This window comes from Thermobia domestica, unplaced genomic scaffold (assembly GCF_964235325.1).
Source record: "Thermobia domestica unplaced genomic scaffold, izTheDome1.hap1.1 HAP1_SCAFFOLD_291, whole genome shotgun sequence".
Classification (NCBI taxonomy): domain Eukaryota; kingdom Metazoa; phylum Arthropoda; class Insecta; order Zygentoma; family Lepismatidae; genus Thermobia; species Thermobia domestica.
In genome coordinates this window covers 150,042-173,702 of record NW_027656005.1, presented here as the reverse complement: position 1 = coordinate 173,702, position 23,661 = coordinate 150,042, and the positions used below count along the sequence as shown (strand labels likewise).

Here is a 23,661-nt window from a genome sequence, read left to right as displayed (position 1 = left end):
GGTGAGAGCATATATTCAGTGTTCGAAGTGGAGAAAAAGCAGAGGCGGTATGTTTTATTACAATTTTGACTCTACATACTGCCTATCCAAATGTTGAAATACACTGAGGGTATGTTGCCTACAAAATTGCATTTCTATTTACATAACGACTGAAAACCATTGGAGAGCTTCTCTGTAGTTACAGGGGGAGGGACATGGAGAGCCTTTGATCCCCCACCAACAACTTACTGAAAAAATATCCCCTTATGTTGTATTATAGAGAATTATATATGAAATTACGCAGAAATCGAGATTTTATATTAACAATTTAGTGCTGGAAAACTCCCTCCCCCACTCGACTGAGGGTCATTCCAAACCTCCGAAAAATTCGCATTCCGCTGCAGACAACCTCTAAATCCGCTCATGCTCAAAACACGACATTTATATGTATTAAGGCAAGAAGACATACACATATATAAGAAACAATTAAATATGGCACATCAAAATATAAACTAGATTAACTTCTTTGAAGACATCTTATTTTAGAAACAAAATGTAGGAAAATATATAACAAAAATGTCGGTGTTGTCATCTTAGAAGTTATTTCTACATAACAAATAAACTCTTTTTACGTGCAAAGCTATTCGTTAATTACTGTGTATAAAAATGGATTTATTAAAGATGTTTAGCATCTACTCTCCAGTGACGATATGTCTTGATCACTGAAAAACCAGAGGCGGTATGGCATACCACCGCACACCATCAGTGTAAAATACATTTATTTTATTTTTGAAATATGCCGCTCAGTTTCGCGTATTGAGAACTTAATTTTACAAAGCTCAGAGCCTGAATTTCGGCATCTTATGTTCTCAACGGCTCTGGAACTTGAACGACTAACTGCAAAAAAAAAAAAAAAAAAAAAATGCAAAATGAAGATAAATAAGAAGAAAACCAAAGTGATAAAGTGCACAAGAGCAGGACAGGAAGGGGCAAACGTATGGCTTGATGAAGAGAAAATCGAAGATATTAAGATGTTCCCCTATTTAGAAAGTCTAATATCCTCGGGCGGAAGAAGTGAAAAAGACATAAGTTGCAGAATAGCGCAGGCTAAACAAGCATTCAATAGGAAAAGAGAGCTACTAACATCAAGAAATGTGTCGCTGGACGTTCGCAAACGATTTATTAAGATACTGGTATGGAGCGTGGCGCTGTACGGATCAGAGACGTGGACATTGAGAAAAGACGAAATATCCAAGCTGGAAGCATTTGAAATGTGGTGTTGGCGCAGAATGCTGCGCATATCATGGACCGAAAGGGAAAGGAATGAAGACGTACTAAAGGAAGCTAATGAAGGACGATAGATCATGAAGATAATAGGAAAAAGAAGAAACAGCATGCTTGGCCATCTTATTCGACACTCCAATTGGATCACTGTGCTGATAGAGGGAAAGGCAGAAGGAAAACCAGGAAAAGGAAGTCCAAGGATAGAATATCTAGATGCAGTTACGAAGAAGAGGCCCTATCAAAGTATAAAACAGCTCTTCCAAGCGAGAGAAAAGTTTTAAAATTTCCATGTTGCCCACCTACCATGGTTGAGGTGAACGAGAAGATGTTCTCATTTCAGGCATGAAGTTGTAGAGCCTAAAATATTATTTAAATATATTTTTAACGACTATACCGAGTTTTGTATTGATAGACAGAATAGGTATGAGGGAAAAGCGTGCATTGCAATACAAGATTTTCCCCTCATATCTATTCCGTCTATCAATACATAACTTGGTACACATATTTCTTATCCTCTATAGTATTTTTGGAGATGCATTTGGATTGTGTGCTTTTACCCAGAGCCACTCCAGAGGGGGTTCAAAGCTGATGGGACGGATTTCTGGTGGGAATTTTCCCGACATTCTCTCAATTTTCCATGTTCAAGTACGTTATGGGCTCCAATACATAGCACCTCTGGAAAGCTTGTTTCATGCTGAAGAGAATGAATTATAAAACATGACTTTCCAATGAATAGTGTTGATGCAATAGCTATTTCACTGCGAGTCTACGATTTTCTTTATATTAACAGGGTTAATAGGTTACAGGGACTTACTCCGTTGTCCATGGCACCTAATTTTTTGTGCATGAACATATCTTTGTTATCTTTATCGAATGGACTAGGTTTGATTCGAATGTCAGGATGATATGTTCATGTCCTTTTCTTGTAAGTAACTCTCTGGCTTATCGAACCCGGAGGTCCAAAATGCCGTATTCACAAAAGCTCTCCATTGACTGTCCTTAGCCAACTAGATCCAGTTTCTACAGTGATTTTGTTCCATGATATTTCGCCCAGGCAAGATTGTGATCAGCGAGTTTCTGGCAGAGATGTTTTGTACCCAAATACATCACAAAGCATAACAGAGCACACAAAACAAGCTTCCAGCGCCTGTACAGTTACTGAAGATGCTCCAAGCGGTTGCCGTTAGATGTCAGACACAAATCAGAATGATCATTGGTTCCTTGAACAACGTCGATCAATGTGTTCGTAGGGCCGGATTAAAGGGGGGGCGATCGCCCTCCCCCAAGAGCCCTCCAAAATATTAAAATTACACACATTGCTGCTTGTAGCTTACCGCCACACGAACGAAAGTTTGGGATCGTTCTTGCGTTATTTCAAAGGAGGGTTAATTCTTTAAATTCTATTTAAAAATTGTGTCTGTCCAGCATGCCGCGTTTACGCTAACGATAACTCGAGTCATAAAATATTAGATAAATTTCAGGAAGAAGGACGATTTTACTTGAGGTCATAACATGAGGAAAACTATCCATGGCTGGTTCTTTCCCATGAGAAGAGGTTTTTTTTTTTTTTTTTTTTTTTTTTTTTTGTAAATATTGCTCATTTTTTGCAACGGGTTTGGTTGGGGGCTATCGAATAAACATGCCTCTCCAAACTCTTGTGACTAAATCTTTGAAGAAATTTGCTACTTTCTACGGTATTTTAGAAACTCACAACAAGGCATAATAGTACATTAACGCTGTTGAGGTCGGAAAAACGTTTATGAAAAACTACTGGGAACCAGTGAAACCAGTCGAGAATCAAATCAACTCGTCAAGAAGACAAATAATCCTAAATCGCGACAAACTGAAATTAATGTTGTAGAATGTGATATTCTTTGGAAGGCAAGGCATTGCTTTTCAAGGCCACAGGGAAGATGCTTGTGCAGATAATTAGACCTCAGATGGTGACGGTGTAGAAACTAAGTTCAACGAGGACGATTTTCGAGAATTGGGCAAATTTAGAATGACTTGTGGTAACGATGTCTTAAAGAATCACTGGAAGAAAGCATCGAAAAGGACAATTTTTGCCAATAAAACCACACAAAATGCCTTCATCGAGGGTTGTGGATGAGAAATCACGTCTATAATGTTGTCAATCGAGTGCGGGAGGGTCAGTTTTATTCTATTATGTTTGATGAGACTACGGATGTTTCGTACACATCTCAGCTGTCTTTGATTCTAAGGTACGAACACATGGGTGAAATAAGAGAAGAGTGCTTCAGTTTCATTGATCCTCGATCAGCAGAGCTGAAACGTGAGGACATTGGTTCGAACTCGGAATCCGAAGACGCAGAACCTCCCGAACTCTCACTGACTGGAGTGAAAATTGGGAAAATTGCTCTATCTTTGCTACGAGACTTCTCACTCGACCCGAAAAACTGCGTTGATATTGGTACAGATGGTTGCGCCGTCATCACTTCTCAAAGTCGCGGGGCAGTGCAGGAAATCCAGAAGGAGGCTTCAAACGCGCTGTACTGTTCATATTGCAATCACAGCCTCAACTTGTCCATCATTAGGTCATCGTCAGTATAGTGCGTGAGAAAATGTCTGGGAACAATGAAAGAGATCATTGTGTTTTCCACCGCATCGTCAAAACGTAATACTGTCCTTAAGCTTACACTTGGTGGCCAATTGGAGACATTTTGTGAAACGAGATGGGTTGAACAGAACGACATGGTGTTACAATTTCACTTGAAATTTCAAAAAAATTAGTGAGGCTCTACAGTGTGTTCCAAGTGATCCAAGTTAGATATAGCCAAAGCACGGGCACTTTCTTCTGCCATGCACGACAGCGAGTTTATCGTAACTATTACTTGTCTTCAGGATGTTCTCACGATAACTCTCTCCTTCATCGACTTTTGCAGAAAATAGATTTAGACATGAACGCAGCGTCAGATGTCATTCAGAACACTATCGCAGCATTAAACAAGAAGCGTTCAAACAGCAAAGAAGAATTCAAGGCAATTTTCGAAGCAATATCCAGAATAGCTGCCAGTGTCGACGTGCAGATTCGAACTCCTCATCTCACCCAAAGACAAACACATCGTACTCACTTCAGGGCAGATGACACGACATCTTACTACTGAAGAACTGTCTACATTCCGTTGATAGAGTCGGTCGTAGAAGATCTCAAAATGCGTCTTGCGCCGGAAGTTTTAAACATATACGGACTCAACATCCTATTGCCAACACGTGCAAGTGACAAAACTCTGAGTAACACCTCTACGTTCTAAAACTATCGGACTTTACAAAACTATCGGAACTGAAGAAAAAATGCTGTTTTCCCTCCTTAGTTCTGAATTTGCAATCTGCACTTCTAAATGGAAGAGAATTAAAGAGGAAGGTGAAACTCTATCACGGACTGCGTTGGAAGCCTTGGCCACCAGTGACGAAGATCTTCGCGTGACTATTCGAAAACTGCTGTGCATACTTGTAACCCTGTATTCGAGTGTGGCCAGTGCAGAACGATCTTAATCCATATTGCATCGAATGAAAACGTGGTTGCGATCTCGTTCTGGCGAAAGGCGGCTGAATGGAAAAAGTGAAAATGAAATTTTTGAGTTTTACGTCCCATGGTTATGCGGGCTAGGCTAAAGGAGACGGTGCTGATGAGCAATAAATGAAATGGTGGAATGGAGAAAGTAGGAGGACTAGCACTTTTGAATGTCACAGGAACATTGTCGTAGATCGCGACAATATTATGTCGACAGATACGCCTTGGGTGGTATTCACCAAAAGGCGAGTTTTTGCGTTGTAACTTGTCGTAAGTTCTTTTGCCCTTTTGTCTAATTCATTTTTGCTAAAACACAGAAACATTATGAGCGTTCTAAGAAATGTTTTGCCTCATATTTTTCTAGCGAAATATTTAGTAAAGCATAGCCACGACCAGGCCTGTAGACAGAATATCGTTTTGGGGGAGGGGGCATTGTGGTGAAAATTCCGTAGCAATTATATCTTTTACCCTCTTTTCCTGAATCCGTTTTACCTTTCTTTTTTGGTGGGGGGGTAATTTATGGGAATATATTCCACTCCACAACAAAGAGCTCCCCCAAGACGTTTGGTTTAATCCGCCAGTGTGTGTGTTCGCAAGGCTTGTTGCACGTGTCGCTGTAATGTCTTCACAAAGGATCACTTCGTAGACGATTTTTTACCCTTCAATGTCTCCAAAAATTCAAACTTAGGTGTTGAATTTAGCGACATAAGCAATACACAGATACCGTTATCAAATAGTGTACACATTCTGTGATGGATTCAGTTACTCTACCTACTTTACTTTATCGTATTTTATTAATTAATATTAGCAATGTAAATCAACTACAAAACGCAAGGAAATAAAAACACTCATTTTTTTACTTCCCTCCTTTTTCAGGGAGAGCTATTTCCCTCCACCCACCTCACCAGTCCCACCGACCAGTTCCCTCCCTCCCTATTCCCTACCAGCTTTCCACCCCGAATACCCACCGGCTTTATAGGGTGGCTGAAAGAATAGATAGATAGGGGGAAAGCAGGCACAGGAGAAGGCTGGCTTCGGGGCGGGTATAAGGGCACAGAGGGCATCAGGTCGGGATCAACATTTAGGATTCAGGCTTCAGGACAGATATCAAGAACCCCAGCGTCAGGTTAGACAGAAGCACAGACACCCAACCAGACAGACAGATAATATGTCGTGTAAGGCTTCTTCTTCTTTCTTCTTCGTCGAAAGAACTGAAAAAGAAATACTAACTGTTTATGGATGCGTTCATGAGAGAAGTCGCATCGGTAAAAGTTAAGTTTTTTCGCTTGAAAGTTAAAGAAGATAACTTTCTTAATGTACTAATTGTTGTATATAACAGTTAATACATCAGGTAACTTTTATTCCTTCAGTTTCAGGCGATAAAACTAAGTTTTACTACTGTGACTTCCCTCACGAGACACCTCTGTGTGTGAATGTTTGCGTGCGATCTGTAGACACAAAAGGTACTGTACATGATGCTTATGAACGAACGCACAATGGAAGAATAAAGGATTTAGCTTTCAAGTTTCAAGGTCTCGTCATCAGAATGTATCCAAGACCGAAGAAAAGGGAGAATACTAGAGAAAAGTGTCACTGTCACTATATTCAATCTTGTGTCAGAAGGTTAATTGAAAGGACGTGTTGCGAGATCAAAGTCTTGAATAGATATTCAGAGAAGAGAAAACATTAAAGATAAAGGCACGGCACACAAAATATCACTAGACAACCATGAGACACAACAACTGTAATATGAAATACTGCAGAAGGAGAAAAGATTCGGATGGAAGGAAACTGGAGACAGTGCGGTTGGTGATTACGATTATGATGATGATGGTAGGAGAGGAGTTATGTTTTATTTATTTATTTATTTATTTGTTTATTTATTTATTTAATTAACTCTCTATTTATTTTTCTTACCTACTATGACTATCTAAGTAATTTATTTCTTTATTTAATTAATTTATTTATATTTTATATTAATTTGGTTGACCACACTGTCTCCACCCCTTCATCCTAATTTTCTTCCTCTTCCTCTAATATTTTAGGTTACAGCTGTTATATCATTGGGTTCTTTCTAGTGATTTTGTGTGTGAGACTTGTCCACTTCTCAAGTTCTTTCCATCTCTTGATACTAGCCAGACTTTAACTTGATAACACGTTCTCCCATCATAACATTCTAGCAGAATATTCAGTATGGCCAATAGTAACACTTTTTTCTTAATTTCTTCACTCTTTTCTATATTCTGATGAAGAAACGTCCTGATTGAAGCTGGAAAAAAGGACAGAAATAATATTGAACAAGTGTGAAGTCAGAAGCGAGTAATTATAATCACAGTCTATAAAAGAAATAGTATTGGACCAAATGTAGATTGAAGAACCAATGATAGTTACAAAAAAGAGAGAGAGAATGTGAAGAAGTAGAAACTGTTGGATACAGAAAAAGGAGGACGAAGAACATTCAACACATATTAAACAAAGCAGAAGAATTATTTGAAGAAGAATCCGAAAGCAGAAGGATTTTCCGAAGAAGACAAGGTATTGTGTAAAAGTCTGTAAATGCTACGATACTTACCCATCTGGATCGCAGCGCGTGGTCCCTCGCTGCATCAGTGTATGTGGTGATGAGGAATGTAGGCGTTTGGATGTGTGTACGTGTATATGTTGTGTATATCCACCCGTAAGGCCAAGCACCCACACCCCCATCCTCCCTTCTTCCAAGGCCCCCTCAACCCATCCCTCTGCCCGTCTCCCCCTTACCGGACCGTCTGCCCAGCGGCCCAAACACCCGTCCTGTCCGCCAGTCTACTCCCCTGCCTGCCCATCCAGTCACCACCAATCTTTCTAGATCCTAGGAAGATTGGTGGTAAACATACCCCACCCATCTATTGATCCAGCCACCCCACTTAATCAAGCACCCACCCCTAAATCCCCAAGCTAAATGTTTTAAGGAGGGTTTTGTTTATTTTTTCTTTTTTTCTTTTTTCTTATAAATATTACATTTTAATAAATCAGACATTACAATAATCGACTGCTTGCGTGATGTCCTTTTGGCTCCAATCCAGGGGCGAAAACGGTCATAGGCACTTCTGGATCCTCAACTTCTTCGTGTCAATTCCAAATAATACACAGCCTCCATTAACTCAGCTTCTTTAAGAGAACAAATAGTTGGTGTTGTGGCATTGCGTTCTCAGAACACTCAGCTGACAGAATTTTCTAACCAGATGACTTCTTGCATTGGTGGCTCATTCTTCTACCAACTAACTTCCTTTCCAAATTTCACAGCTAAGTTGGTTGATCAGATTCACGAAGAGTACTGTCACCAGCGATTAAGCGAGAATCACAAGAGGTTTTAGGTGTTTTTTTCAGCTATTAGTTCGTTTGCAATTTTACTTCAGCTCTCAGAAACAACGAGTTAATATGTGGTCCTTGGAAATTCCAAATTGCATGCATATGGCAATATCTGTAAATCGATTTCATTCAACAATTTGTTCATTTTCATCTTCACAGCTTATTTTTACAACCACAATATAATTGGTTCTGATAGTATGCCAGGAACCAAATCAGATGACCATATTTTTAATAGCTTTAAGTTTCGCCCAAGTTTGACAATTTCTGGTTTTCCAAAACCAATTATCACTTAATAATGGTAAACACATACTGCAGTTTTATTTCCTGGACAATAACAGAGTTTCTGTGTAGGAGCTCACACGTAGATGAAAACATGAAATCATTCAGAAAGTGTGAATCGCACATAAAAATCTTCTGAGGAAAGTATTCTACATACCTTCTTGAAAATGAATTACAATTCCAGCTGTTCTGGTCGTGGAAACTCCACACTGTGTTCACACAATGCTATATGTGATTGCCTTATGCTTCATCTTCAGTCAGCATTTAGTTGGTTTAACATCTTGATTGTTTCATTCCAATCGCAGCATAAAAATATTGACTTCCAGTGGTAGACAAAAGGCTCCAGATCCTATTGAGAGAGAGAGAGAAAAAAAAAAGATTGTCAAGAACACGTTACCATTGATCGTAGTCAACCAGTATCAACTACCAGTATCAACAAATTTGCAACAAGCTAACCTCAATTATAATTACTGTGTGGTAATTTTGAGTTTAAAGCAGCTAAATCCAACATCAGAAACAGAAGAAAGTGAAATACTACAATTGGAAGTAATGGAGAGAGGAAATATCGTAGAGCATCAACAAGTAGAAATACCAAGCGATGAAGAAGTAGAGAATGCTATCAAGAAACTTAAAAACAACAAAGCCCCCGGAGAAGACAATATAACAGTGGAACTAATAAAATATGCAGGCACAGAGATGATGAAGGAAATAGGCAACATGATCAGACGAATCTGGGAAGAAGAAATAATACCATCAGATTGGAAAGTGGGGATATTGCATCCAATACACAAGAAAGGAGACAAAACAGATTGCTCAAATTATAGAGGAATAGTGCTACTGAACACAGTCTATAAAATATTCACAAGCATACTTAACAACAGAATAAAGAGATTTACAGAAGGAATAATCGGAGAGTACCAGAGTGGATTTAGAATAAACAGAGGAACAACAGATCAGCTATTCGTGATGAAACAAGCAATAGAAAAGTGCTATGAACATGGGATAGACATACACATTCTGTTCATAGACTACAAACAAGCATTCGACAGTATAGATAGAAATGGTCTTCTACAGGGACTAGAACACTTCAAGATCCCCCCAAAACTGAGCAACTTAGTTAAAATAATCCTAGAACAAACTACAGCAAAAGTAAAAGTAAGGCACAGAGTAGGAGAAGAATTCGAATACAAAAAGGGAGTAAAACAGGGAGACGGGCTGTCGACAACTTTATTCATAATGGCCTTGCATATTGCAATACGAGAAATAGATAAAAGGGACACAATTATCAATAAAACCAGCCAAATATGAGCCTATGCAGATGACATCGCCATCTTAACGAGAACGGAATACGAATTCAGGAAGCTTTACAATGAACTAGAGGAACTTACGAATCCACTGGGGCTGCAAGTAAACATTGAAAAACTTGGTGGTCAAAACTTGGTCAAGATGGTCAAAACTTGAAAATTTTTAGAAACAAAAGTCGTGATTGTCCGGATTACGCACTGCCACAATATCTTGAATACTAGGCAATGATGAAGTATTATTTTGATAACGCTATTTCGTTCACAACATGCAAAGAAAAATCTGTGGTACTCCCTCTTCGGACAATGATGCAAGAATTCTAAAAATATATGTACAGTAGACTGCCTAATATAGAGTGAGTTATCGATTAGAAAAGTCAAAATTCGAACGTTGTCACCTCAAAAGTGGATTCTGATACCTAAAACAGGAAGTGGACTGTCTGATTTGTACACAGAATAAAATGAGGCGGAGGAACCTGGGTTACTTGCTCCATCAGCAGAGCTATTTGTGTACTATCGAATAACAGAAGTTTCATTTCGGTAGAACAAGCAATTTGGGAGACTTGAAAAAAATATTTGTTTTTTGCACTGTGGTATGTTTCTAACGGATTCAAATACTTCGTTTTGAAAACTTTTGCAATGAGGATTTGATACAGTGATAAAAATCTTAATAAACGGGGTTTGTCATTGTCGAGACATCGAGTGTTCAAAATAATTAAAGGATGAAAACAAGTTAGCTTCGTTTCATGCTTCTGAAATTACAGTTGACTTCCAAATCAGGCCGGTAGCCAGCCCAAAAATGTAAAAAGGGGCCCGGTAGAAGTTAGATTCAATCATATTATAGCTCATCACTATATTATAGTTCATTTGCAAGCCTATCCAGAAAATTTTAGGGGGCCCGTTCCCCTACACCCCCCGTGGATACGGGCCTGCTTCCAAACTATCCGATTTTATCGTTTTTGCTTTCAGGTGATCAATATTGAAACCGAAGTAGTAATATATTTCTACCATAGTCGGTTGCGATGGAGGAATAAAATTGAACATGAAACCTATCGTACGATATTAACTGCACATTGGAAAAAACACTTTCCTCTATATGTTAATGTTTTGTTACCAGTGTTGAAACTCAAACATGTAGATGTTCACTACTTCTGGTTTCACACATTCATTGTTGCACATATAGGTAACTTTTGCAACTTAAGAGGCCTTATCACTGCGAAATTAAAATACTGCTAATTTTACAGTAATTATGTGATATCTTCAAATAGATAAAAGATAATCGACATATGGAACAAGAGCGCGCTAGACAATGTTATTTTGCATGAGATACCGTTATCACGAGTCACCTAGTAGCTTTTCGTTTGCAGCCATTTAGAAACGCGAAAATAAATGCCGATTTTCTAAATGGCTGGAATATATATGAGTCGTGATAACGGTATCTCATGTAAAATAATATTGTCTAGCGAGCTCTTGTTCCACTTTTCGCTTGAAGATATCACATAATTACTGTAAAGTTAGAGGTATTTTAATACCTTTGTGATGGGGTCTCTTAATTTGCATTCTGCATAAAATTTCCTTTAAATTGATGTACCTTGTAAACGTATAAAATTACACAGAGTTTATATTAATTTTTCCCGTTACGGTAGAGAGTTAACGCAGAAAATGAAGCCTATTTCTGAGGTACTCGATTGGACACTAATATCGTTTGTTTTCCATTATTTTACGTTACCACCTTTCCATCCTTCATCCGACAAAGATGAGAGATGAATTGAAGGGTAAGGGAAAAAAAGAAGGAATGTCACAAAACTGCATTTTCGAGAAAACAGCGTTTTAATATTGAAAACCGCGTATAAAATGAATACAGATATTCAAATCTTTTGCCCTTTTCCTTGAACATTTCTACATCTACGCATGCATGGTATATACAGTCAAATAGTACCAAGATTCACCAAAAGATAGGACAAAGAACCCCATAAAGTACACACATGGACATCCCTTGTTTTTTCCCCTTACCCTTCAATTGGGATTTGAATTGGGATCTGGAGTGTTACTATTCATCTCAGTAATCCCTAAACTATGGATTGGACACTAATACCTTTCGTTTTTGATTACTTCTAGATGTTACCCCTCATCCCCTACTCCAAAAATTTCAATGTACTATCATACGATCATTAAGAGGCCTAAGGTTGTTGATAATCATGACAGGTGTTGATTATCTTTACATATTACTTGCTTCCAATCCAGTGGCGTAACTAGTTCTATTGCGCCCTGGATCGATCGATCACGGGGGCCGCGGTGGCTCAGTGGTAGAGCGTTCACCTCTAGTGCTTGGGGTCCCGGGTTCAATCCCAGCCCCCGCCAAGTGAACTTTGTGGTGGACAAACACCGTGTGCGTTGGTTTTCTCGGGGTTCTCCCGTTTCCTCCCACTTTCTTCATTCCACCATTTCATTCATTACTCATCATCACCGACTCCTTTCGCCAAACCGGCATAACCGTGGGACGTAAAACTCAAAGATTTCATTTCATTTTTTGGATCGATCGATCATCGATTTACTCATACCCGCCCAGGGGCGGATCCAGGACTGACTTCTGGGGGGGTTGTCATACTGCTACTTTTAAGGGCTCCAAACTTTGGAATGGGTTTTACTTATATATATAAAATAAGAAAGTTTTTCTCTTCTGGGGGGGCGCCTGGATCCGTCCCTGTACCCGCCCACTGCCCCAAGCATTTCAACTGCTGCGTTATATATATACTAACAGTATACAAAGTTATTTTTATTAAAAGACCCAAAGTTTTTTACTAATCTTTTTCCTAAGTTATCACTACATGCCTAATATGAATTATGTTCATAGGAAATTAAATTAAGAATGGTTTACTGTACTTAATACAAAATGCTACTTTTATACTTTAAAGATAGAATAATATGATTGGTTATACTTGTAATTCTTAATATAAGTATGGAGTACAGGATAGTTTTATAAGTGTCAACTAGGTTTCAAACAGGTCCAACTTTCGATTTATTCCAGTGTCGGGGTGTAACCCGGGAGAGTGCGCTGCGCGCTGATTGAAATGACTCATTATGCAAAACTCACTAGACAGCTAGCTAGACAAACGTTGCAGTGACGATTGTCCGGGTATCGTCCAGTGGGGATCCAGGAAGGGGTGCGTTGGCTCGCGAGCTCCTCCATGAGGAGTAAAATATATAGTCCCTAATGAAGCGCTTGTTCAAAGGCTGTGGAAAAAAGTTTTAAAATTTCTTTCGCAAGGAAGATTCTGAGTGCGTTCTCCACTCATTGCAGATAATGTACAGGTATGCGTTTGCATGTACAGTTATGGTAATCTTGGATTTTCTTGGGTTGAACAACATGACTTTCCTCAATGCCACTTCCAGAAGGGCGGAGATAAATACGTATTATGAAGCATTGCAGTCTACATTTTTAGTTAGCGAACCAAAATCAAAAAATATCTCAAGTTTATTTTTCAGACCTGCGCCCCCTCAAAAGTTCCTGGATCCGCCCCCGGTATCGGCTGTTGCCAATTAACTGCTAATAGTCATAGCGTACCTTTTGAAATGTTTTTCAAATGTTCTTTGCATAAGGAACAGTTTTCCGTATTCTTCTTTTTCGCCCTTGCACCCTTTTACTGTGCGCCCTAGAGCAATTGCTTCACTCGCTCCATTGTAGTTACGCCACTGTTCCAAACCTCACCCCTCACTCCTACGCAAATGGGGAATGACTGTGGACTTAAACAGCATAAGTGTGTCACTATTTGTCTTAGCGACATCGAAAATTATAGATTGGACACTAATATCGGTTCTTTCTGATTATTTTACGTCACTCCATTCCCATACCAAGTTACCATCGGTCAGGGGTGCCCATCCCCCCCAAAGCTGATGGCGCACTCCCCCCCCAAAACTAATAATCTCTTCCCTCCTCAAAACTCAAGTCCTCTAAAAACAATTGCCAAGTGTAGCAGTAGTTTTTATAGTACTAGTAATTGTTATTTTTGTTGTTTTTATTTCCTGTAGTAGTATTATAGAATGCTTGTAGTAGTAGTAGGGGTAGTAGTAATTATAAAAATGGCATTACTTTTATTAGTAGCCTTGGTAGTGTACAATACTAAATATGTTCTATAAGGATATTGGAGCGTATAAAAACTTCTACACACTGTGTATGGCACAGATATATATATTTTTTTTTTACAATTAGTAGTATTATTTTTTCTTTACAAAATATTGATATAATTCCCTTGTACATGAAAAGTAAGATGCAAGTTACAAGTTATTGAGTTTGATACCAAAAGAAAATGTTATCCTCGAAATTAGCCTACAAAAAGAAGTGATATCCAACAAAAAACATTCCTGTAAAAGAGCCAAATACGAGTGGCCTTAAAAAGAATTGAAATCACAAAAATAGGCGCCAAGTTCTGGTGGACAACAGTTACAAACACTCACTGGCTCACTTCAAATTTAGATTTGAAACTTGGCTGTTGTCTGTATGGTTACCACTAGCTCACAATTATGTCAAACTACTTTATAATTTTCAACAGACAACTTAGGCAAGTTTCAAATCTAAATTTGAAAGTGATTCCTTGAGTGTTTGTAACTGTTGTTCAACAGAACTTGGCGCCCATTTTTGTGATTTCAATTCTTGGCGCTATTTTAACCGATCTATTGTTCGGTTACGTTTACATTTATTTATTTATTTATTTATTTATTATGGACGACATATAATACGTAACAATATTCTGTTACTACTTGATGTATGATGAATGATCATATTTTCTATAGTTTTCTATGTGTGTGAATGTGTGATTACATTTTCCAGGATCTGCGAAAAACGAACAACTGCCTAGCTGGCTTCACTCTGTACCAAGGATCTTATAAAATAGAGGATCTGCCCTTACAACAAAATCTTGAAGCCATACGTCACAGTTTCGCCACTCCTACTCTGCTCACTCCGCCTAATAGGATCGCAATGTTTTGAGCCAACAAACATGGCGGAAACGAAAGTAGCCAATCAGACGATGGTAGAAACGAGAGTAGCCAATCAGACGTGCCGATGCTCGGTTGTTTTTTGGCTTCATTGTTTAATAGGATGAATATATATATGGGCGGATCCTCTATTTTATAAGATCCTTGCTCTGTACAATACATGGAGCTGAATATATAGAATACTACTGGAGCGACCTCTCACGGAAAGTCTCTATTGTATACAGTGATGCCACTTTTGAGCTGGTTTTCAGTTTACCGCAGGCCCTGGAAAATGTAATCGCACAAACAGAAAACTATACAAAATATTATCATTAATTCATTTATTATACATCATGTAGCAATTGAACAGCATTACTTATTAAGTGTCGTACATGGTATAAATAAGAAATAAATAAATGCTCTCAGCAGAAAATGGGTAAATTACCTACACAAAGCGATAAACTGACCAGCCCATCCTTTCATATAGCAACTTGCGCGGTACTTCATTCATAGTTTCTAAGCAGGGCGTAGGGGTACCGGTATTCATTCTCGAAATTAAAAAAAAAAAATCGCATCGTGTTCCAATGTTATTCAGACGACAGCAAAATTACTTATTCGACATTAGAGTACAATTCTTCCCCAATTTTTTTATTCCCCCCAATTTTTTTCTCGATGGCACAACTTGCGCCAATCATCCCTCCTGTGGGCGGCCCTTCTCTCTTAAAACGAACCAACCTTTCCTTTCATACGGCTACTTGCGCGGTACTTCATTCATCGAGTATCGAAGCAGGGGGTACGGGGGTTCACCCCGGAAAATTTTTGAAAATTAGCTTCTCAAAATCGTGTTTTAATGCTATTCCGACAGTAAAATTGCTAGTTCGAAAGTAGAGTAAAATCCCCCCCAAAATCTTTCTCAATGGCGCAGCTTGCGCCATACATCCCCCCTGTGGGCGGCCCTGCCATCGGTCACCCTCCATACCAATTATGTGATTAAAACGTAAGTTACACCATGGTTTATTCAGGTACCAGAATAATCAAATTCACACTCTAGAAAAGGAGCAATAATAATAATAATAATAATAATAATAATAATAATAATAATAATAATAATAATAATAATAATAATAATAATAATAAAATTAGGACTTTCTGCTGGCGATACGCAATACTAGCATTCCTTTTTCCTTTTTTAAAAAAAATATTTTATCGTTTTCCTTTTTTTCATTTACGAAAGTAAGATTTCAATTCAAGTCGATTTGAAGACTGGAACAAGCGTGTATTATAGGATCTATGAATTAAAAAGGTAATAGAACAACAGATAGCAGCACATACTATTTTCTCGCACTTCTTTGACGATTGTCTTAGCAGCCAATCACGTGTGGAATAACGTATTCAATGGTGGTGTGTACACATCTTTAATTCTAGAAAAGGAGTAATAATAATAATAATAATAATAATAATAATAATAATAATAATAATAATTGGATTTAGAAATAGCTTGATTGTCATCTTCATTACAATCAGAAACTGTTGCACCATAAATGCCATAGAGCGAAATGGTCTACAAATTATTTCCTAATATACGATTATATATTTTTCACAATTGAGTAAGAAAAACTCACCAAAATGTTGGTTTCACGGAGCACGGACCTCAATGGATCCAATGTGAAACCAGTCTTCACTTTGTGAACCATAAACAGAAAGTTTTGGGAAACATTATAGTAGCAGACAAATAATTCACATCACAATTTTTAAGTAACAATCAACAAATAAATCATAGAAGTATGGTAACGATTTTTTTTTAAAAAAAATAATAAACTATTGTTTGGTTGTAAAACAATGCAGAAATTACGTAGGTTCAATAAAATCCTAAATATCGTTTAGCAAAAATTATAAAACATTTCAACAATGTCATCATAAGAACGGAATTCAAATTTTTTAAAAAATAAAATCTAATTACGGCATTTATTCCAAAGGTGGTCGTCCGCCTAGTGTTTGGCAAAAAAGTATAATAATTGATTCCTTTCTTTTATTTATTTGACTGAATAGCAAACAATGTGTGTATGTCTTTCAGTATATTCATTCTCATATAGAGAAAAGAGAAAACAGGTAAATCCATTATTTACGAACATAAAAATATACAACGATCACACAATAACATCAAAATTTACATAAATGTACGAGAAAAATGTCATTATGGCATAAAATATAATCAACGGGAATGAAAAAAAAATTGAACTAAGAATATATTCTTTAAAATAATAAATTATCTGGAAATACGTTGCGAATCTATTATTATTATTATTACTATTATACTTTTTGGCACAATTAAGGAAGCCTGTTGTGCTACGCTATGCATGTACATTGCAACGCACAGAAATTACAAACGATATATATATTTATATAATAGTATTGTACCAAAATAATTAAATAATTAAATAATTTACATCCACATTATTTCTTTACATTATGCAATCTTTCTATCTTTATCTTAATTTAAAACAAAAAAAAAAAAAAAAATAAAATAAAAAATACATACATCAAGAGGATTTTTTTCTTTTTTTAATGTCTTATATCCTTCGTATGAATGTGTGTATCTAAGCAAGGAACCTCCTTAAATAGCTTATTTTTAAAATGAAAATACAATAAACATTATGTAATTAAAAGTTCTATTTATGTTTCACAAATTATTCTACGATCTCTCTACCTGTAGGACAATACCCTTCAATCATTGTATCATAAAGGAGGGAGAACCATGACTGAATTAAATTAAATTAAATATTCATTTTTGTTTATCTCCATATTTTAAAATATATTAAGTACAAGCCAAGACTGGCATAAAAGATTTTATTGTTTCTTCGAAAACAGCGATTAATTCGATGATAAAAAATGAATTAAAATTACTACAAGACAAGCTAATGGAATGACAGTGCACAGAATAGTTAAATCTGGTCGCTATTCATATATATATACTGTATATATAAAATAGGACAAAAATGGTATTAAGCATAGAAGTCCCTCCTGACTTTTATACCACTTTTTCTCTACCTCAAGATCTATCAGTCTTAACATAAAAAAAAAGCTACTTACAATGTTATAAATGGATTTATGCTTTGGAACCGTCTCAGAAACTCAATCCGTTGGACTCTGATTACATAAAGGAAGACGGTATTTTAATTCTGCAGGTGACAGATGACCCATCGGAGCCTGAACTTTTTCCTAAGCAATGTAATGGTCAGATGTGCTTCAGAGAAACTGTTATGTCCCCATAGAAAATTGGAAATATTGTGCTGTGACTTTTGTAAATGTAAAAGTACTAGTTTCGACCAATGCAGAAACCCTTATGAATAATGTTTAAGTCTTTATCTCGACTTTGAAAGATTTGCAAATATTCATTGTAATTTTTGGTACTATGTTATTAATTTGTATCAATATTATCCACTACGACGTATTTAATGAAAAGTACCTACTTCTTAGGAAAATAAATACACTGCTGAACAAGACTGCACTCATTTAATATAAAAACACATTTAGACGTGTAAATGTGTTTTTATGTTAAATAAGTGTAGTCTTGTTCAGCAGTGTGTTTATTTTTCTGATTTTATTTGCAAGACGTATGACTATGATTGTATGTACATATTTCTTCTATGTGTAAAAATATTTTTTGCTCTTTGAGTCCACTTTTTTTTTTTAAATTTGTATCTGAAAATACGCCATTGTTCCATTTTTCAAATTACACTATAATTTAGAACTATGAAATTTACTTTACAAAGGAGTAAAATGAGCAACCAGGCTGTAAATTTGAACCACTGGGTGCGGAAATAGACAAAAATCTAGTAATTTGGCGTCCATTTTTAAATATGACAACCAAACGATTATGATCTTAATCATGTGACCGTTTTTATGCTTGTATACATGTTTAACAAACACCACAACAAGACTTAGGGGACATAAAACTTTCGCACGTGAGATGGGCTAGCGCCTGCAGTACAGATATATTGCTAGAAGGTAAGAACGGTGGAAAAGCTATTTTTGTAACGACAATTAAAATCATGCATACTATTAGTTTTCCTTTAATATATAGCATAGTTTTAAACTAAATGCAGCATGTTGTATACCGTTTTAAAGCTTATTAAATTCTGCTTCTTTCTTGTGCCTTATTAAAATGTTGAATTATTAGCCATTTTCGAGAAAATTACGAAAATAGAATAAAATTTTATTTTCAAGTCTATCCTTTCCAATTTTTCGGGGAACAGGTGCAGATTTCGCGAAAAGTCCAAGAATATAAAGTTCTAGAGTATAATTTCCTCTTTTCAAAGGAAAAGAAAAAAAGATGATCAAACTCAGTCCATAAATAGCCGAGTTATGAGCGTTTAAAGAAGATCATGATCCGCCATCTTGAATCCCATATGGTGACTAAACACCAATGAACCAGATCACATGACCGAAAAGAAATTAACTCTCTTTTAAGTGGGTAATAGCACCCAGAAGCCAAAGTGAGGGCAAATATAATGCACACGTAACATGGGCTACCGCCTAGACTATATTTATTTTATGTAGTTAGCTAAAGTGTTGTTTAGGTAACGAAACCTCAGTCCAAGATATCAGATTGAAACTTTGCATACAGATTGTGTGTACTTTTGGGTATTTCTCTCTCTCTCTTTTTTTTTTAATCCCTACGCGAAACCAGGGGCCGGGCCCGAGGGGGTGATTTTTTTCAGAAAAAATTCCGGTTTTTCCCGAATTTTCGAATTCAGATTATGATATGGACATGTGAGTGGTACCGTTGGAAAGGGCTTATTATACTAAAGAAAATGTCATCTGAACCATGACTCTATGCCAAATAGTACTGACATAGTACATTTTTGAATTATTTATGTGTATATATAAATGTAAAAATGAATGACCTTCAGACTTTCAAAAATTTCTCCCGACCTTAGTTTTCAAGATACAAGAATGAAAGTTTGGACACGTAGACCATCCATTATGTATAGTGTTGCCACGAGACGAGACGAGACGAGACTTCAGGCTGTCTCGTCTCGTCTCGTGCAAAGCATGTCTCGTCTCGTGTCTTGTCTCGAAAAAATGTGCTCGTCCCGTCTCGTGTCTCGTCTCGAGAGGTTCTGTCCCGTCTCGTCTCGTCTCGTTTGTCTCGTTTTGTCTCGTAAAAATATAGCAGCATACCATGGGAACAAAAGTTAAATGTAGCAGGCTGCACCATGCTAATCAAGATACAACTAAGTTACAAGTATTAACCAGAACACAAAGACAAGAAATGTCACGGTAACTACACCGTGAAGCCTTCACCTCTGGTGTATGTGGTAGTCGGTTCGATCTCGGTTAGTGCCATGTGAGCTTTGTGGTGGACAAACATCGAATGTGTGTGGGGGCCGCGGTAGCTCAGTGGTAGAGCGTTCACCTCTGGCGCTTGGGGTCTCGGGTTCGATCCCAGCCCTTGCCAAGTGAACTTTGTGGTGGACAAACACCGTGTGCGTGGGTTTTCTCGGGGTTCTGCCGTTTCATCCCAGTTTCTTCATTCCACCATTTCATTCATTACTCATCATCACCGTCCCTTTAGCCTAACCGGCATTACCGTGGGACCTAAAACTCAAATATTTCATTTCATTTTTCGAATGTGTGTGTTTTCTCGAAGTTGTCTAGTATCCTACCACTTTCTTCATTCCACTAATTTTCCCATCATCATCCATTCGGGGTGGGCCAAAGTTGCCTAAAGGTCTTAAAAATAAATTCAAATAAGCTCACAAGGCAAGAACAAATAATTTACAAGATAATATATCTCTGCTGTTAGTTGTCTGAGGCTTCTCGACCCTGGCTTTTTTTTTTTTTCTTTTACATTCTGAAACATTGAAATTTGTTTCACCAGTTTCAATACGCGAATATACAGTAAATTGCTCATAGGTACGTTGAAGATGAAGACACTAATGTCAAATAATGTTTACACGACAAGCAAAGTTCGATGTAAAGGTGTCACCATCCACGACACTATCGTATACTATCAGCCCACTTGCTTTATAGTGTCTGTATACATACATATATATATATATATATATATATATATATATATATATATATATATATATATATAGAGAGAGAGAGAGAGAGAGAGAGAGAGAGAGAGAGAGAGAGAGAGAGGGAAAGATATATAGATAAATAGAGAGATAGATATGTGTGTACACTTTGATTTCATATATTCCAGTCTTTAGGTTTCCATACCAATCCAAAAACTACTTTTCATTTTAGCATGTTTAGATTTGTTGCAATTATTTTTTTTAAAAAAAAAAGCTCGGAACCAAATAATTTTATTGAGTAATGGAAAGTATTTGATTGAAATTTTATATGTTACTGCACAGTAAGCTCTACTTAAAGTGCCATAGTAATGGGAGCTGAACGACACATCGGACCAAAGAATGCTTGGGGCCAGTCTTCACCTCCATGGTACAAATCTGTTCCCATAACCGCGGGGTGTGTGTCACTATATGGTGGTTGCCCCGTTAGTGTAACAAACTCATAACAGTACACCCAGATTAGCTAGTGGCCTAAAAAAAGTTGATGTTTGGGTGGCCATTTTGGATTAAAGTTTCTTATATTGTCGTGATCTATTCGCAATCATACAACGTCGAAATGTTGACACATTGGGTACGGGGATTCGAACTTGTAACCGCAGATGATTGTATAATTTATCAATGAGGCATGTTGTGTTAATGCACGAATGATATCTTAATCAATCCATCTTAGTTTTTTCTTGCCATTCATTAGCATATTTACTTGGCCCTGTATAAAACTTTTTCGTAATATATCCACCACCGGTTATTAATCACTTTATTGAAACGATCACAATATTACATTTTAGAACTGGCCTTTGAAATTAATTCTTTATTATATTTGCTTTCCAATTCTTTTAACTTCGTTTGTTAACATATTATTTTGGCTTTGTACATACTGTTAAACTTCAGTTTTTCGTTCTCTTTACGCAAAAAGGAGAGCTCTTCCTTTGGTTTATGCCCCTCACTCTCCACAAAACAAACGAAAAATAACATAAACAAAGAGTTATTTTTTATTTCAGTCACAATAGTTATTTCATCTGGCCGCACCTCAATGTCTGATTTGTTTTTTCTTTAAACACCTAACTTCCGTACATTTAATTCTTTCATTATTTACATCAACACGGTTCCGTATAATAAAGGTAAGTTTAGTGAAGGCACGTCTTGTTTAAACTTTTTTTTGGGTAGAATATTTAGAAGCTCACATTTTAAATTATGTCCATAAGCTTCGGGAATAAAATGATCGGAATAGACGCTGGCGTTTTCAACTTTAAAGATATCTTTCCGACAGCATTTTTTTCGCCAAACTTTCCGCAAAGGAACCGAGGGAAATACATGATAAATAACTTTGGAACCCGTAGTATTTCTACTATAATTGCGACAAATACTTAGTGTAGAATTCGACATGCTTATAGGCTAACACGAGCACTACAGTAATTAATGTTTTCTTAATACAGGAAAGCAAGAATCACTCACTTTCCTGCAAAAATCAAAGAAACAAACAAGGGTGAATGACAAGGACCTTGGGCGAAAGCTGTTTCTGCTCCCGCCGTGACGTCACAATTTTACTGCATCTTCGGTTTTCAAAGAAGGGTAGTTATGACGCGACCTTAAAAGAGGAAAGGAACAGTAGGGTCGGCGAACCTTGGAAGCAGAGGGCAATTTCGCACTCTGGTCAGATCAAACATTTCCGCGTAACAAAACGAAGGTCCCCCTGTAAAACCTCTTCACCTAAAGTGTTATTCTTAGTATCATAAATTTGCTGAAAGCAAACAATTTGAAGGGTTCGTCGATAATATCTGCTTTTTTTGTCCTGCGCCCGCCTTCCAAACGAAGAGGTGAATTTTACAACATGACTGCTGTATAATAAGCGAGCGATTGGTAAAATGGTAAAAGTGTATTTTTATGTGTATGTGTGTGTGTGTGTGTGTGTGTGTATGAGAGAGAGAGAGAGAGAGAGAGAGAGAGAGAGAACGAGAGAGAAGACAAAATTTTAGTTGCAAGATGACATACTTCAATTGCCGTTTTCGGTAATTTCGGTTCATATAGCAAAAAGAATACCGCCACCAGAGAATCCGCCATCTCAACTAGAACTTTCAACTACAGCCTGTAATGAGTGTAGACCTTATCCAGTTTTCAAATTGAATAGATGGGGTGGTAGTTCGGTTTCTTGACCTTGTAAAAATCTTCCCTGTCTTTGATTTTGTTTGTCATCATTCCAGCCAGAAATGAAAAAAAAAAAGAAATGAGAATTTCTCAGTTTACAGCAAGGGGAATTGGGGACAAGACATTAAGGATGATATTCCTGGAAGCTCATGTATCACGATTGATTCATTCAATAGACAGAGGACACTTTTCTATGAAGGCTTTTCAACATGTTTTCTCACAAAGGGGATTTTCCTTTTGCAATCTATATGACCACTGGCAATTTCAATCTTGGCCATTCCTGCCAGCGTTTGCATTTTCGAGACACGAGACGGGACGAGACATTTCACGAGACGTCCCGTCTCGTCTCGTGTCTCGTCTCGTTTTCGAGACGGGACAAGTAGTCTGTCCCGTCTCGTGTCTCGCCTAAAAGGGTTCCGTCTCGTCTCGTGTCTCGTCTCGTTTACGAGACGAGACGAGACGGTACACGAGAAATGTCTCGTCTCGTGGCAACACTAATTATGTACCTAACAGAGTATTCTTTTAAAGAAAAATAAGATCCCTATGTGAACCCAGACCCAGGCTAGAGGAGTTCAAAAATTTTGATTTTTTTTCTCTAAAAATCTCCTGGTTTTACCTGATTTTTGCATTTGACAAGCGAGTGGTACCGTTGGAAAGTATGCTCTATCCTGAAGAAACATGATCATATAATAAATAGTAAGGAAGCAGTAGCTGTTTGAGTGAGTCTAAAATTTAC

The 23,661-nt window shown here is 37.3% G+C and overlaps 1 long non-coding RNA gene across 1 annotated transcript; it reads right to left on the bottom strand.

Moving 5' to 3' along the window:
• Positions 1–8,232: 8,232 nt before the first annotated feature.
• On the bottom strand, positions 8,233–16,458 carry LOC145676681 (uncharacterized). The gene is made up of 2 exons (XR_014129424.1): positions 16,320–16,458; positions 8,233–8,771 (listed from the first exon to the last, which is right to left on the bottom strand). It is a non-coding gene; the product is annotated as an uncharacterized LOC145676681 (long non-coding RNA).
• Between the last annotated feature and the right edge of the window lie 7,203 nt (positions 16,459–23,661).